Source organism: Protomyctophum bolini, assembly GCF_963924005.1.
Source record: "Protomyctophum bolini genome assembly, chromosome: 21".
Classification (NCBI taxonomy): domain Eukaryota; kingdom Metazoa; phylum Chordata; class Actinopteri; order Myctophiformes; family Myctophidae; genus Protomyctophum; species Protomyctophum bolini.
The window spans coordinates 33,625,920-33,642,245 of NC_137882.1; the positions used below are offsets into that span (position 1 = coordinate 33,625,920).

The following is a 16,326-nucleotide window of genomic DNA, read 5'->3' on the forward strand; positions in this document are numbered from 1 at the left end:
GGTTTGTATTGTATTGTATTTTAATTGCAATTGTATTGTAATGGTTGTGCTCTCAGAGAAAAAAGCCATCATTGTCTGTTCTGCTATCATGTGCTTGACTAATAAAACTCCATTTGACTCGAGCTGAGCGCCGACCGGGTGTCTGGTGCAGAAACACGTATCAAAGAGGAGCTCATTGCTTATCTGTCCAGTGAAATGGAGAGGAACCGTTGGCCGTCATTTCCATGTCAAATTAAGTAGATCGTGTCACAAATGAAGTCAACTGAGGTAGATTGTATTGTTCTCAGTTCGAGACAGGGAAGGCTGGGATTAAATAAAATGTGCTGGCATGTAATCTCACCTACTGTAAGTTAGGCCTACTGTATATGTTCATCTAATTGAACCCATTCGAATCTGAGACCGATTCTATAGGGACCCCCAAAATAATATGTATTTGTCGGTGGGCGGAAGACCGCGTTCAAAGCTTCTGGAAACCAAACATCAATCAAAGTGTTCTCAATTATACAGTATATTGCATTTCATCAGACAAGGTTGGTGTTGATATTGCAAATGTAGCCACATTGTTGACTTTTGGCCAGACCATCTCAGCGCTGTTGGAGAGTTTTATCTAAAACAAACAGTCCAATACAGTGTATAGGCCAATACTGCTGTACAGTAGGCCTACAGTATCTGAACACTTTGACTGTCTTCACTGCTTCACCCAAACACTGGCTCGGGACTCATTTGTGGGTCGCAGGTCAATTTCTATGGGTCGGCAAATAAAAATATGCTTCATTGTTTTTTTTGTGTTTTTTTTTATCCCCCCAAAAATATATTGTGGAGTCTGTCAGGTCTCACCTCAGGGGGAGGGGCGAGTTCCCATGGCAACCAGGCACGCCCACGGCCGTGTCATAGATTTAGTGTACTATCCCAGAGCAATTCTAAATCAGCTGCGGCTCATTCCGGCCGCCGCCCGGGTTAGCAATTAACGACAGCCGCAGCCTGTCAGCCGCGCCCTTTATAAACAGCCTGCGCACCTAGCAGTATCAGATCCCTGCTACACACAGACGCTCGCGCAGCATATGCCGTCCACTCGGCGTTGGATGGCTTGTAGGAGTGGGGCTGGAAGCACACGCAGGAGCGTGTGCCCCCCATAGACAAGTATACACGGAGAGCCGCATGCATACTGGAGACCCACCTGGCTCGTATCGGGGACGAGTGCGGAAGACGGGACCCCCGTATGGAAACGGCAGCCCCACAGCTCCATAAGGTCGCAGTAAGACAAACCGTTCACTATCTATCACCCGTGTTATTAAGAAGAGGCACTCATAGTGGCAAATGAGCAGCTAAGGATAATAACGAAGATTGTGAATGAAGGAAGTCACCCTGTCGATGCTAAATGAAGACTGTGAATGAAGAGTGTCACCGTGGTGTTGTACACTGAAGATTGTGGAATGAAGATAACCCCGTAGAGACTAATGGAAGCTAGCAGGCTCTAGATAAAGTGTCACGTACACCCTGTGAAAGAAGACAGGCCCGTGTTATGTTTATTTCACCCTTGAAGAGACTTTAAGTTGGCTTGCGCCGCCAGGCCCGGTGAAAGAAGACCGTTAGAAACTAGAGCGCTTACTTTGTGTTAACCCCCTGACTGCCTTGTCGTACCGACACGGCCACCCAGTAGATAGAGAGAAATAAGAATATAAATGCTTGTGTATCTTCCTGTTGGCCGAGCCTAAGGGGCCCTCCGTACCATCCCCGCCCGGTACCATACCAAGTACTTTTACTCTAATTACTCACCACCCCGTATCCGAGTACTTCTACTCTAAAGTACTCTTCTGTGCCGTGTGGATAGAGAAAGATACGCACCCCCTTACCTACCTCCGGGGGAGCCTCCTGGCCTCCTCTGGAACCTGGAAAAGAAGAAGAGAAAGAGTTATACAAAGGTCTAGTTGGTAGACTGCCTAGACCGGGTGTCTCAGGCCCCAACTTTGTACTTACCTTGTGCTCTGACCGTATGCTAACATCCCCTCTCATCCTCTGCAGTGACGACTCCCGCCTCGGAGCCGGGACCTCATGCAAAGAATATTACTGACTGAGTTCTGTTTGTGAAAACTGACGTTGTTTGAATCTGTTGGAGAAATAAAGCAAGGGGCGCCATCGTGTGTCTAACCCCTGAAACTGCACTCTGAGTTGTATCTCCCACCCGACCTCCCACATATGGTGGAGAATGTGGGTATTCATCTGATCTCAACCACCGCCTAAACATGGCCAGCCTCGAATTGGCCGCCCTTCTCCGAAGTCAGACGGAACTACAGAACGCTGTGCAGGAAGTTGTCCGCAGGCTAGACCGACACGGCGATGTCCCTAGGACCCCCAACGCCGTCCTCTCCAAGCAGACCCCCGAGGATAGCCCTGCCACAAAGACGGCCAACGAGGCCGAAGACGGAGGGTTTAGCAGACTGAGAGAGGACTCCGATTCAGATGAGGTTCCTGCTGTTCTACTTCAGCGGTCAGCCATGGCACACAGCTCCGACGATCCCCCGACCGACGACGACGAGAAGGGATCGACGCACGTGGCAAAGAAATGTCTCTTTGCGCTCACTAGGACGCCACCAGAGAGGCTTCACCGCAAGCGCAAAGTCGCGGATTGTTCCTCTGAGTCCGACGGGGCTGACCGAAGAGCCAAGGTTCAGAGAGGCAGAGGCACGGATTCCTCTAGTGACGACAAAAACGTGCCGAATGAAATGAAAGACCGGAATAAAATCCGGTCTTGCTTGATGAAGAGACACGACTCGAAGGAGGGTAGACGACAAACCAGGAAGTCTGAAAATGTAACCAGGTCGCAGGAGAAGGAAATGGACACCTCTGCCTCGTCGAGCGATGAGGAACCCGACGCGGACTTGGATTCTGAGAGTGACGCAGATGTCCAGAAGATGAAGCCAATCACAGAGGATGTGTCCCTGCAGGGAGCAGCGACATTCCATCCTCAGTCATCCGGGGATGAGGAGCAGTCCCATTCTGGGCCCTCTTGGGCAGCAGAGGAAGATGATGACCCTGAAAATAGAATTGCTAAGAAAATGCTCTTGGCCCAAATCACAGCCAACTACTCTTCTGGGGAAGATTTCTCTTCAGATGAGGAGACACTGGAAGATGAATCTGAGTCTGATGGTGACAAGCAATTTAAAGAAGACAGCCTTTAGTAGTAGTAGTAGAAACAGAGAGCGCCGGCGGGAGCACAGGCCCGGGAACAAAATGAACCACGTGGACGCGCTCTCAAGACTCTACGAAGGTGAGGAAAGTAGTCAAGCTCCTTGCAGTAGCAAGAAACTTAGGGGGGGAGTGTGTGGAGTCTGTCAGGTCTCACCTCAGGGGGAGGGGCGAGTTCCCATGGCAACCAGGCACGCCCACGGCCGTGTCATAGATTTAGTGTACTATCCCAGAGCAATTCTAAATCAGCTGCGGCTCATTCCGGCCGCCGCCCGGGTTAGCAATTAACGACAGCCGCAGCCTGTCAGCCGCGCCCTTTATAAACAGCCTGCGCACCTAGCAGTATCAGATCCCTGCTACACACAGACGCTCGCGCAGCATATGCCGTCCACTCGGCGTTGGATGGCTTGTAGGAGTGGGGCTGGAAGCACACGCAGGAGCGTGTGCCCCCCATAGACAAGTATACACGGAGAGCCGCATGCATACTGGAGACCCACCTGGCTCGTATCGGGGACGAGTGCGGAAGACGGGACCCCCGTATGGAAACGGCAGCCCCACAGCTCCATAAGGTCGCAGTAAGACAAACCGTTCACTATCTATCACCCGTGTTATTAAGAAGAGGCACTCATAGTGGCAAATGAGCAGCTAAGGATAATAACGAAGATTGTGAATGAAGGAAGTCACCCTGTCGATGCTAAATGAAGACTGTGAATGAAGAGTGTCACCGTGGTGTTGTACACTGAAGATTGTGGAATGAAGATAACCCCGTAGAGACTAATGGAAGCTAGCAGGCTCTAGATAAAGTGTCACGTACACCCTGTGAAAGAAGACAGGCCCGTGTTATGTTTATTTCACCCTTGAAGAGACTTTAAGTTGGCTTGCGCCGCCAGGCCCGGTGAAAGAAGACCGTTAGAAACTAGAGCGCTTACTTTGTGTTAACCCCCTGACTGCCTTGTCGTACCGACACGGCCACCCAGTAGATAGAGAGAAATAAGAATATAAATGCTTGTGTATCTTCCTGTTGGCCGAGCCTAAGGGGCCCTCCGTACCATCCCCGCCCGGTACCATACCAAGTACTTTTACTCTAATTACTCACCACCCCGTATCCGAGTACTTCTACTCTAAAGTACTCTTCTGTGCCGTGTGGATAGAGAAAGATACGCACCCCCTTACCTACCTCCGGGGGAGCCTCCTGGCCTCCTCTGGAACCTGGAAAAGAAGAAGAGAAAGAGTTATACAAAGGTCTAGTTGGTAGACTGCCTAGACCGGGTGTCTCAGGCCCCAACTTTGTACTTACCTTGTGCTCTGACCGTATGCTAACATCCCCTCTCATCCTCTGCAGTGACGACTCCCGCCTCGGAGCCGGGACCTCATGCAAAGAATATTACTGACTGAGTTCTGTTTGTGAAAACTGACGTTGTTTGAATCTGTTGGAGAAATAAAGCAAGGGGCGCCATCGTGTGTCTAACCCCTGAAACTGCACTCTGAGTTGTATCTCCCACCCGACCTCCCACAATATATATTTCATAATTTCATAAATAAATCTCCCCCAAAAATAAGTTGTGAAAATAGATGATCAACAGGTTCACAACACGTCACATTGCGGCTCGTTGGGAGCTTGTAGATCTGATATTTTCACTATAGTATCTGATCACTGAGACACACATAAATGAGTCCATTGATCACTTCATGGAACTTTGTTCAGAGTTCTGCTCATTGTCTGATTTCACAGTCATGCACAGTTGCACACCAGTGTTGTTTTCGTCGACTAAAACTAAGTTTGTCGACTACCTTTTTCCACTAACGAAAACTAAATGGAAACTACATGAAAACTAAGCTATGATGACTAAAACTATTAAAGACTAAATATACTGACGATTTCGTCAACAAATAAAAACTAGACTAAAATGTTAGGAAGGGACTAGTGGACAAGAGATCTATAAGTCATTTTACACTTGGTTGCATGCTGAAAATAGCAGATCTATAAGCTCACAATGCGTCGCAGCGCGATACCTTGTGAGCTTGTAGATCGTCTATTTTCAGCAACTATAAAAACAGTCGACTAAAATGTGACTAAAACTAAATGAAAACTATTGAAGAGACTATGACTAAAACTAAAATCAAAATGTGCTGCCAAAATCAACACTGCTATTATTATGGATCTACAGACATTGTAGATTTACAAGACCTCAACTGGAGAACAACAAGACAAGCAACACCTCGTATTTGCAGTATTGAGATCATTGTGATACATTGACTTGGTTTGAAATGCAAATGATGGGTCACCTGATAAGAAGTTAGCTCCTCTTTGATAATTAATTAATTAATGCCTTTATTGCAGACTCAGGGTCCATAGAGAAACATACAAAACACAATACAATATACATCCAATAAAAAACAGTCCAAATGTAGCCTACATATTAGACAGGCATTTGTGACAAGTTATAAATAAAGGCTTTTAAGCCAATGTCTTCTAAGGCTGTCAAAAGTGCAACTTTTGACAGGGTTATTAATACTGACGATGATGCCATTCACAGACTCCACAAACTTGCACTGCACCATCTAGGCTTTTTGAGTAAAATGTCTCGTTACACTGTTTTGATCTTTTTGAATGCATTCATTTCAATCTGTGTTGTCTTCACCAGGCCGAAGGCATGGGGAGAGAGTATGTTTTGCACTCCGTCCGTCTGTGTGTGTGTGTGTGTGCGTGCGTGCGCGTGTATGTTTTAGTTCCAGACACTGCATGTAGGCCTACGTATTTCATTTTCTCTGGATATTATGTTCTACACTACATGATCATTGCAAAAAAAATGTATAATGTGTTCGGCAATTGAAGCAATCAAGAAATGCATTATAATGTATTATGAAAATTGTAATCTCTCAAGACAAAAAACGAAAAAGAAAACTATAATGCATTTTTTCTTTTTTAATCGTAATTTTTATCCCACGGTTTTGGCAAACCATTTTTTCACCCAGTGTCAATTAACTAATGTAATCCTGGGCGCTACACGTCCTCTGCCAACCTGGGGGGGGGGGGGGCAGCGGACTGACCTCATGCTTCCTTCTATGCATGAGGAGTCCAAGCTGCTTGTTTTCACCTGATAGTTTCCCCGGCTGGACGTAGCACGTGGAAGGAACACGTTATTCCGACCAGTTCCTTTACCCTCCATCAGGCACCCCGGCTGGCCAGGGGGAGGTAGTTTAGAGACCAGGATTACTGCATGTTTTTTGTGCAGGTACCTACCCTAGGGGACACGGGGAGAACATGCAAACTCCACACAGAAAGGCCCTTTCGCCAACCCCGCCTCGGGTATGGGCACTGATGAAGCGGAGGAGAGAACACGCCCACAGCGTCCCCAGTGGGAATCAAACCCAGGACAATGTGCTCAACCCTGGAGTCAAAGTATAGATAGATACTCCTGGCCAAAATATCGCTCCACTACAAGTGAAAGTTGCTCTGTCAATTTTTTTTTTAAATTAATCTTTGTAATATCAATGCTTATGCACGCACAAAAGATAACAATAGGCCTAAAAGTGAAAATAGCCGGTCTATACAAGCTCAAGCTTGTAGATTGTCATCACTATATTTGAAATAGGGCTCAAGTGGTTAATTAATAATGTACCTTTTCCATTCCTAGAAATGTAGTGGAGTCAGAAGTACAATATCTGTCTTTGAAATCAATTCAGAAATCAATTCAGCTTAATAATTTAAAAAGAAAGAATATATAAATTAGGGTTAGGGTTGATTTTTTTATTTTTTCTCTTGTTTTTGAGCTCTTCTATAGATCTTGTTGTTTGTTCTCTCTCCTTATTATTTCGATCATGGTGAAGTCAGGTAATGGTTGGCTCTGTAGCAGTGCATCAATGATGTGCTTTTTTTTAATGACAGACACAAACACACACTTTTATTTTAGAATTATCACATTCACAATCGGAATGGTGTTGGACGAGCCTGAGCTTCAGTGGGGATTTTGTCATCATAATAATAATAATAATATCTGGGATTTATATAGCGCTTTTCTTGATACTCAAAGATGTTTTACATGTGTTGGGGCCAGGGGGGGGGGGGGAACAAGAGAAAATGACAACTTTATTAGAAGAAAATACGAGGTTTCCACTGGACACACACATGGTCTGATTAACCCATTCTGACCTGAGATCAGATTCTAAAAATGTCAGTCGTTCTTTGATTTTTCAAAAATAGCAGACCTACAAGCTCATAGCTCAAGCTATGAGCTTGTAGATCTGCTATTTTTCAATAGCTAAAGCATAGCATAATGCTAACACCAAAATGGGTTCCCGTTCAGAATGGGTTAAAACGATATATGTTTGTCGGCTAATTCAAGCTGTCTTCATCGTCCTTCATCGTCACCGTTTTGCTGGTGACAAATGGGTATATGTCATGCAGTGCGCCAGATGGCACGACTCCATAATTTTTTGACGAAGAACCCACAGCAAAAATAAATTTGCAGAGCACTTTTGTGTGTAGGTCGCACTTTAAAATGAACACCATCTTGAGCGGTGCAGGTATAGAGGGGTTATATTATGTTTTATTACTGTATATCTGAATTCAATGCATTTCTAATACTTTTTTGAAATACTACATGATTCAACACATGCATTCGTGGAATCATAACCTTCTCATCTTTAATTTAAAGGTATATTCAGTGATTTCACTCAAAAAACCGTAGGTTTCGTTTTTGGCTGGTACCCAAAGCCTTTCGTCCAATCAGGATAGAGAGTCAAAAACCCCCAGGGGTTAACTGGGGACAGGGAAGAACTCCTTATATGGTCAGCACACTATATAGTAGAGAGGATTATCACAACAAAACAAAAAAGTGATATTTGAATTAAGTGAAATCGCTGAATATACCTTTAAGCCCAGCTACAGGCTTTGCCTGTGGATGTTGTAAATGTTGTAAAGCAGTGGTTCTCACCGTGGGGTCTGAGGACCTCCAGGGGTTCTTGAGGGGGTTCCAAGGCAAAATTTGGAATAGTTTAATTTGAATAGTATTTCATCGACTATTCGTTAGCCCAATGAGACATTGTAAAATAATGATTATTGAGATCATAGGTTTCACGCTAAACTCTCACCAACTACAGTACAGATAGACAGTTGCAGAATTCTGTATTAAATCTCTCATGGAAGGGTCCCTTGCACAAATGCGTTTCAAATGGGGGTGCACCCTCTAGTGGTAAAGATGTGGATTTATTTTGTATATATATATTATATATATATATATATATTTCTTTCTTTCACTTTCACCCCAAAATATCTTTAATATTCACATTTTTCAGAAATACCACTGTTCTAAAAGAAACAAAGAAAGAGCAGACCCACAAATATTATTTATGATAACAGTTTATTTTCTGTTTACTTAAGAGCTGGAGCCACAGAGACCCCTAACCAAACCAATGCCCTGCCGCATGCCCCAGCGCATGCCCCAGCGCTCCACCAACCTCTCCCTGGAATAAAGACACAGAAATGTTGCAGTCATTCACATGTCACCAGGCTTTCCACCTCAGAGGAAAGCGTGTGTGTGTGTGTGTGTGTGTGTGTGTGTGTGTGTGTGTGTGTGTATATATAGCTATAAACACAACACCAGATATATAGATAGATAGCTATAAACACAACATGAGATCACAACACTGGTATCTGTATTCGGTATCGGATAACACAGAAATTGAGGTATCGGGATCGGATCGTAAGCGATCGGGACATCCATAATATAATATGGAAGTAATGGAAAAATGACTGCATTATAAGTTAATATAGGTAATTATTTAGACAGCACTTTCTTATCAATGTGCTTGCTTTATTGTTCGTGTATATGCCATCAAATGTAGCTTATGGTCATTTGTAAGCGTTATGACCCCTCTCATTATAATACATTGCATGCCGGTCTCAACATAGAAAAGATTTACAAGCTAACAATGCATAACAATGTGAAGGTTATGTGCATTTATTACACGGCTTGGTTGAATGCTTGGTTCTGATTGGTCAATTGCTGAATTCAGCAGTGTGTTATTTCATCCCTTATGGAATACTTTTATTATTTATTAAGTAGCCATGTATTAATAAGTGGGATACCTTACCCATCCCCTCTTCTCAACAGATCCATCTCCTCCCTTTGTCTCAACAGATCCATCTCCTCCCTCTGTCTCAACAGATTCACCTCCTCCGATCGTCTCAACTGATTCACCTCCTCCCAGTCCCCTCGTCTCAACAGATTCCCTGGTTTGGTCTTCTGGTCCTTCTGGCTCTGTGGCTATAGTCTAGAAAAGTGAATAATGAAATATCAAGTTAAAATCCAGGAGGGCAACAGTAGATGGTGCTGTTTCTCTCTCCTAACAGTTGTGGGTACATATAATGTAGCGTACAGTGATTCCCAAAGTGTGGTCCGGGGACCCCCAGGGATCCTTGAGGGAGTTCCAGGGGGTACACAGCTTGGAACCAAATGGACCCTTATGGGTCTGTAACTCTGAGAGTGTACAAAATGTGTAAAGAAATGTGTACACTCTCAGAGTTAAATTAACATTGATTTTACAATATAAATTGGGTGTCAGAGAGATAGCTAAATGCCATTAAATGGGTAAAGAAGCCAAACTAAACTAAGCGTTACACTTTGACTTGCTCCACATGTATCTGTATACATAAGATACAACCATAAAGAAGAACCTTTTAGTCCTCTCAGGTTGGACAACATTGGATTATTTTATTACTAATTAATAAATAATAGTAGTAGTTCTCTCAGGACAACATTGGATTATTTTGTTTCTCAACTGATTCTGACATTAGCTCTACTAGCCAGGATAAAATATTCTCACTGCTAATACTCTAAATGTTGCCTTAATCCAAGACTGCCCTATTGATAACCTATTATAAGGCATAACTTTCATTCATATTCGGCCATAGCCAACCAAATGTGCTGACCTCATCACATTTATGGACGTTTTTAGCCCAAGGAGTGTTTTTTTGTGCAAAACTAATGCTTGGAATGGATTAATCATGAAAACCCCCTAGTGGTGTCATAATGTCATAATGACATTTAGAAAATATTTCCTTATAATAGGTTATTAATAGGGCCATCTTGGATTAAGGTATTAGCAGTGAGCAGATTAGCGTAATGTTTTATCCTGGTTAGTAGACCTAATGTCCTGTCAGAATCATTTTGTCCAACCTCTGCCATTTAATTACCTGACAATTTGACCTTGAACAAGAGCAGCACTTACCTTGCAGAGCACAGTGGTCAGAGCCAGACATAGAAGCAGAAGGGTGATAGACCTGGTCTTCTCCATGGTGGACAATTAGCTGGACGAGTCCTCCGAGTGTTGATGATGTGTCAGGGATGATGTCCTCCTCAGTGACTGAAGTCAAGGTTCTGGAAGAGCTTCTGGAAACACAGCTCCTCGTGATCTCTCTTATACAGGGTTTCATCAGACAAGGCACGCGCTATCGCACATTTGCATGCACGTGAAGAGAGCTGGGGGAGAGTTTTATCGCAAACAAAGATGTCCAGCTTTGCCTATATGAACACGTTTACTGGCTACTATATACAACTCTATTTGCTCCCTCTCCTGTTTTTCATGGAAATTCAACAGAAACACCTTTGGTCTTTGTTCTGGTCTTCAGTCCCTTTGTCTGACTGCACACTTTCATTACATGCAGTCCTGTGTCTCTATTAAGAACCCCTTTTGGTGTTTTAAGCATTATGTTATACTTTAGCTATTGGAAAATAGCAGATCTACAAGAGCTATTTTTGAAAAATATGTAAAAATGTAGTACAAATCTTTGAATATATATTCTTTCAGAGCGAACGTTTTCAACTCAAATGTTTGCTTCTGGGGGGGGGGGTCCCTGGGGTCCCTGGAACTACATATTTTCAGATGGGGGTCCGCAGCCAATACATATAATCCTGGGGGTCCTTGACATGAAAATGTTTGAGAACGACTGACAGAAACATGAGGTTTTTCAGAAAACTAGAAGCCATTTTTTTAGAATCGTCCTCAGGTCTAAATGGGTATTAAACCATATGTTTTACACTGTATTAGTCTGTAATGTTAATTGGTAGGCTACATTTATTTTGTATTTACATCTTTGAGGGGCCCTAGCCCCTCCTATATACAGCTTTAATGTTTGTTTTTCAATGATGCTTGTTTCAGGAAACGCCTCATAGACGATAAAGAGAAATGTAATGTTTGTGTTGAATACAACAGACTAAAACAAACATTAGCACCCGTTGTGAAAAATGATAAGAGCGCCCCTCACTTCACACAGGTGTGATTTTTACTTTATATCTCACTCTACTGTGTTGTTTGTATTGTAATGGTGGTTTGTATTGTATTGTATTTTAATTGCAATTGTATTGTAATGGTTGTGCTCTCAGAGAAAAAAGCCATCATTGTCTGTTCTGCTATCATGTGCTTGACTAATAAAACTCCATTTGACTCGAGCTGAGCGCCGACCGGGTGTCTGGTGCAGAAACACGTATCAAAGAGGAGCTCATTGCTTATCTGTCCAGTGAAATGGAGAGGAACCGTTGGCCGTCATTTCCATGTCAAATTAAGTAGATCGTGTCACAAATGAAGTCAACTGAGGTAGATTGTATTGTTCTCAGTTCGAGACAGGGAAGGCTGGGATTAAATAAAATGTGCTGGCATGTAATCTCACCTACTGTAAGTTAGGCCTACTGTATATGTTCATCTAATTGAACCCATTCGAATCTGAGACCGATTCTATAGGGACCCCCAAAATAATATGTATTTGTCGGTGGGCGGAAGACCGCGTTCAAAGCTTCTGGAAACCAAACATCAATCAAAGTGTTCTCAATTATACAGTATATTGCATTTCATCAGACAAGGTTGGTGTTGATATTGCAAATGTAGCCACATTGTTGACTTTTGGCCAGACCATCTCAGCGCTGTTGGAGAGTTTTATCTAAAACAAACAGTCCAATACAGTGTATAGGCCAATACTGCTGTACAGTAGGCCTACAGTATCTGAACACTTTGACTGTCTTCACTGCTTCACCCAAACACTGGCTCGGGACTCATTTGTGGGTCGCAGGTTCATTTTTATGGGTCGGCAAATAAAAATATGCTTTATTGTTTTTTTTGTGTTTTTTTTTATCCCCCCAAAAATATATATATTTCATAATTTCATAAATAAATCTCCCCCAAAAATAAGTTGTGAAAATAGATGATCAACAGGTTCACAACAGGTCGCATTGCGGCTCGTTGGGAGCTTGTAGATCTGATATTTTCACTATAGTATCTGATCACTGAGACACACATAAATGAGTCCATTGATCACTTCATGGAACCAGAACTTTGTTCAGAGTTCTGCTCATTGTCTGATTTCACAGTCATGCACGGTTGCACACCAGTGTTGTTTTCGTCGACTAAAACTAAGTTTGTCGACTACCTTTTTCCACTAACGAAAACTAAATGGAAACTACATGAAAACTAAGCTATGATGACTAAAACTATTAAAGACTAAATATACTGACGATTTCGTCAACAAATAAAAACTAGACTAAAATGTTAGGAAGGGACTAGTGGACAAGAGATCTATAAGTCATTTTACACTTGGTTGCATGCTGAAAATAGCAGATCTATAAGCTCACAATGCGTCGCAGCGCGACACCTTGTGAGCTTGTAGATCGTCTATTTTCAGCAACTATAAAAACAGTCGACTAAAATGTGACTAAAACTAAATGAAAACTATTGAAGAGACTATGACTAAAACTAAAATCAAAATGTGCTGCCAAAATCAACACTGCTATTATTATGGATCTACAGACATTGTAGATTTACAAGACCTCAACTGGAGAACAACAAGACAAGCAACACCTCGTATTTGCAGTATTGAGATCATTGTGATACATTGACTTGGTTTGAAATGCAAATGATGGGTCACCTGATAAGAAGTTAGCTCCTCTTTGATAATGAATGAATGAATGCCTTTATTGCAGACTCAGGGTCCATAGAGAAACATACAAAACACAATACAATATACATCCAATAAAAAACAGTCCAAATGTAGCCTACATATTAGACAGGCATTTGTGACAAGTTATAAATAAAGGCTTTTAAGCCAATGTCTTCTAAGGCTGTCAAAAGTGCAACTTTTGACAGGGTTATTAATACTGACGATGATGCTATTCACAGACTCCACAAACTTGCACTGCACCATCTAGGCTTTTTGAGTAAAATGTCTCGTTAAACTGTTTTGATCTTTTTGAATGCATTCATTTCAATCTGTGTTGTCTTCACCAGGCCGAAGGCATGGGGAGAGAGTATGTTTTGCACTCCGTCCGTCTGTGTGTGTGTGTGCGTGCGTGCGCGTGTATGTTTTAGTTCCAGACACTGCAAGGCCTACGTATTTCATTTTCTCTGGATATTATGTTCTACACTACATGATCATTGCAAAAAAAAATGTATAATGTGTTCGGCAATTGAAGCAATCAAGAAATGCATTATAATGTATTATGAAAATTGTAATCTCTCAAGACAAAAAACGAAAAAGAAAACTATAATGCATTTTTTCTTTTTTAATCGTAATTTTTATCCCACGGTTTTGGCAAACCATTTTTTCACCCAGTGTCAATTAACTCATGTAATCCTGGGCGCTACACGTCCTCTGCCAACCTGGGGGGGGGGGGGGGGGGGCAGCGGACTGACCTCATGCTTCCTTCTATGCATGAGGAGTCCAAGCTGCTTGTTTTCACCTGATAGTTTCCCCGGCTGGACGTAGCACGTGGAAGGAACACGTTATTCCGACCAGTTCCTTTACCCTCCATCAGGCACCCCGGCTGGCCAGGGGGAGGTAGTTTAGAGACCAGGATTACTGCATGTTTTTTGTGCAGGTACCTACCCTAGGGGACACGGGGAGAACATGCAAACTCCACACAGAAAGGCCCTTTCGCCAACCCCGCCTCGGGTATGGGCACTGATGAAGCGGAGGAGAGAACACGCCCACAGCGTCCCCAGTGGGAATCAAACCCAGGACAATGTGCTCAACCCTGGAGTCAAAGTATAGATAGATACTCCTGGCCAAAATATCGCTCCACTACAAGTGAAAGTTGCTCTGTCTATTTTTTTTTAAATAAATCTTTGTAATATCAATGCTTATGCACGCACAAAAGATAACAATAGGCCTAAAAGTGAAAATAGCCGGTCTATACAAGCTCAAGCTTGTAGATTGTCATCACTATATTTGAAATAGGGCTCAAGTGGTTAATTAATAATGTACCTTTTCCATTCCTAGAAATGTAGTGGAGTCAGAAGTACAATATCTGTCTTTGAAATCAATTCAGAAATCAATTCAGCTTAATAATTTAAAAAGAAAGAATATATAAATTAGGGTTAGGGTTGAATTTTTTATTTTTTCTCTTGTTTTTGAGCTCTTCTATAGATCTTGTTGTTTGTTCTCTCTCCTTATTATTTCGATCATGGTGAAGTCAGGTAATGGTTGGCTCTGTAGCAGTGCATCAATGATGTGCTTTTTTTTAATGACAGACACAAACACACACTTTTATTTTAGAATTATCACATTCACAATCGGAATGGTGTTGGACGAGCCTGAGCTTCAGTGGGGATTTTGTCATCATAATAATAATAATAATATCTGGGATTTATATAGCGCTTTTCTTGATACTCAAAGATGTTTTACATGTGTTGGGGCCAGGGGGGGGGGGGGAACAAGAGAAAATGACAACTTTATTAGAAGAAAATACGAGGTTTCCACTGGACACACACATGGTCTGATTAACCCATTCTGACCTGAGATCAGATTCTAAAAATGTCAGTCGTTCTTTGATTTTTCAAAAATAGCAGACCTACAAGCTCATAGCTCAAGCTATGAGCTTGTAGATCTGCTATTTTTCAATAGCTAAAGCATAGCATAATGCTAACACCAAAATGGGTTCCCGTTCAGAATGGGTTAAAACGATATATGTTTGTCGGCTAATTCAAGCTGTCTTCATCGTCCTTCATCGTCACCGTTTTGCTTGTGACAAATGGGTATATGTCATGCAGTGCGCCAGATGGCACGACTCCATAATTTTTTGACGAAGAACCCACAGCAAAAATAAATTTGCAGAGCACTTTTGTGTGTAGGTCGCACTTTAAAATGAACACCATCTTGAGCGGTGCAGGTATAGAGGGGTTATATTATGTTTTATTACTGTATATCTGAATTCAATGCATTTCTAATACTTTTTTGAAATACTACATGATTCAACACATGCATTCGTGGAATCATAACCTTCTCATTTTTCATTTAAAGGTATATTCAGTGATTTCACTGAATTCAATGCATTTCTAATACTTTTTTGAAATACTACATGATTCAACACATGCATTCGTGGAATCATAACCTTCTCATCTTTAATTTAAAGGTATATTCAGTGATTTCACTCAAAAAACCGTAGGTTTCGTTTTTGGCTGGTACCCAAAGCCTTTCGTCCAATCAGGATAGAGAGTCAAAAACCCCCAGGGGTTAACTGGGGACAGGGAAGAACTCCTTATATGGTCAGCACACTATATAGTAGAGAGGATTATCACAACAAAACAAAAAAGTGATATTTGAATTAAGTGAAATCGCTGAATATACCTTTAAGCCCAGCTACAGGCTTTGCCTGTGGATGTTGTAAATGTTGTAAAGCAGTGGTTCTCACCGTGGGGTCTGAGGACCTCCAGGGGTTCTTGAGGGGGTTCCAAGGCAAAATTTGGAATAGTTTAATTTGAATAGTATTTCATCGACTATTCGTTAGCCCAATGAGACAATGTAAAATAATGATTATTGAGATCATAGGTTTCACGCTAAACTCTCACCAACTACAGTACAGATAGACAGTTGCAGAATTCTGTATTAAATCTCTCATGGAAGGGTCCCTTGCACAAATGCGTTTCAAATGGGGGTGCACCCTCTAGTGGTAAAGATGTGGATTTATTTTGTATATATATATTATATATATATATATTTCTTTCTTTCACTTTCACCCCAAAATATCTTTAATATTCACATTTTTCAGAAATACCACTGTTCTAAAAGAAACAAAGAAAGAGCAGACCCACAAATATTATTTATGATAACAGTTTATTTTCTGTTTACTTAAGAGCTGGAGACACAGAGAC

At 42.1% G+C, this 16,326-nt stretch overlaps 1 long non-coding RNA gene across 1 annotated transcript; it reads right to left on the reverse strand.

Moving 5' to 3' along the window:
- Positions 1-8,530: 8,530 nt before the first annotated feature.
- Positions 8,531-10,560, reverse strand: LOC308335970. The gene is made up of 3 exons (XR_013966103.1): positions 10,420-10,560; positions 9,283-9,462; positions 8,531-8,652 (listed from the first exon to the last, which is right to left on the reverse strand). It is a non-coding gene; the product is annotated as an uncharacterized lncRNA (long non-coding RNA).
- Between the last annotated feature and the right edge of the window lie 5,766 nt (positions 10,561-16,326).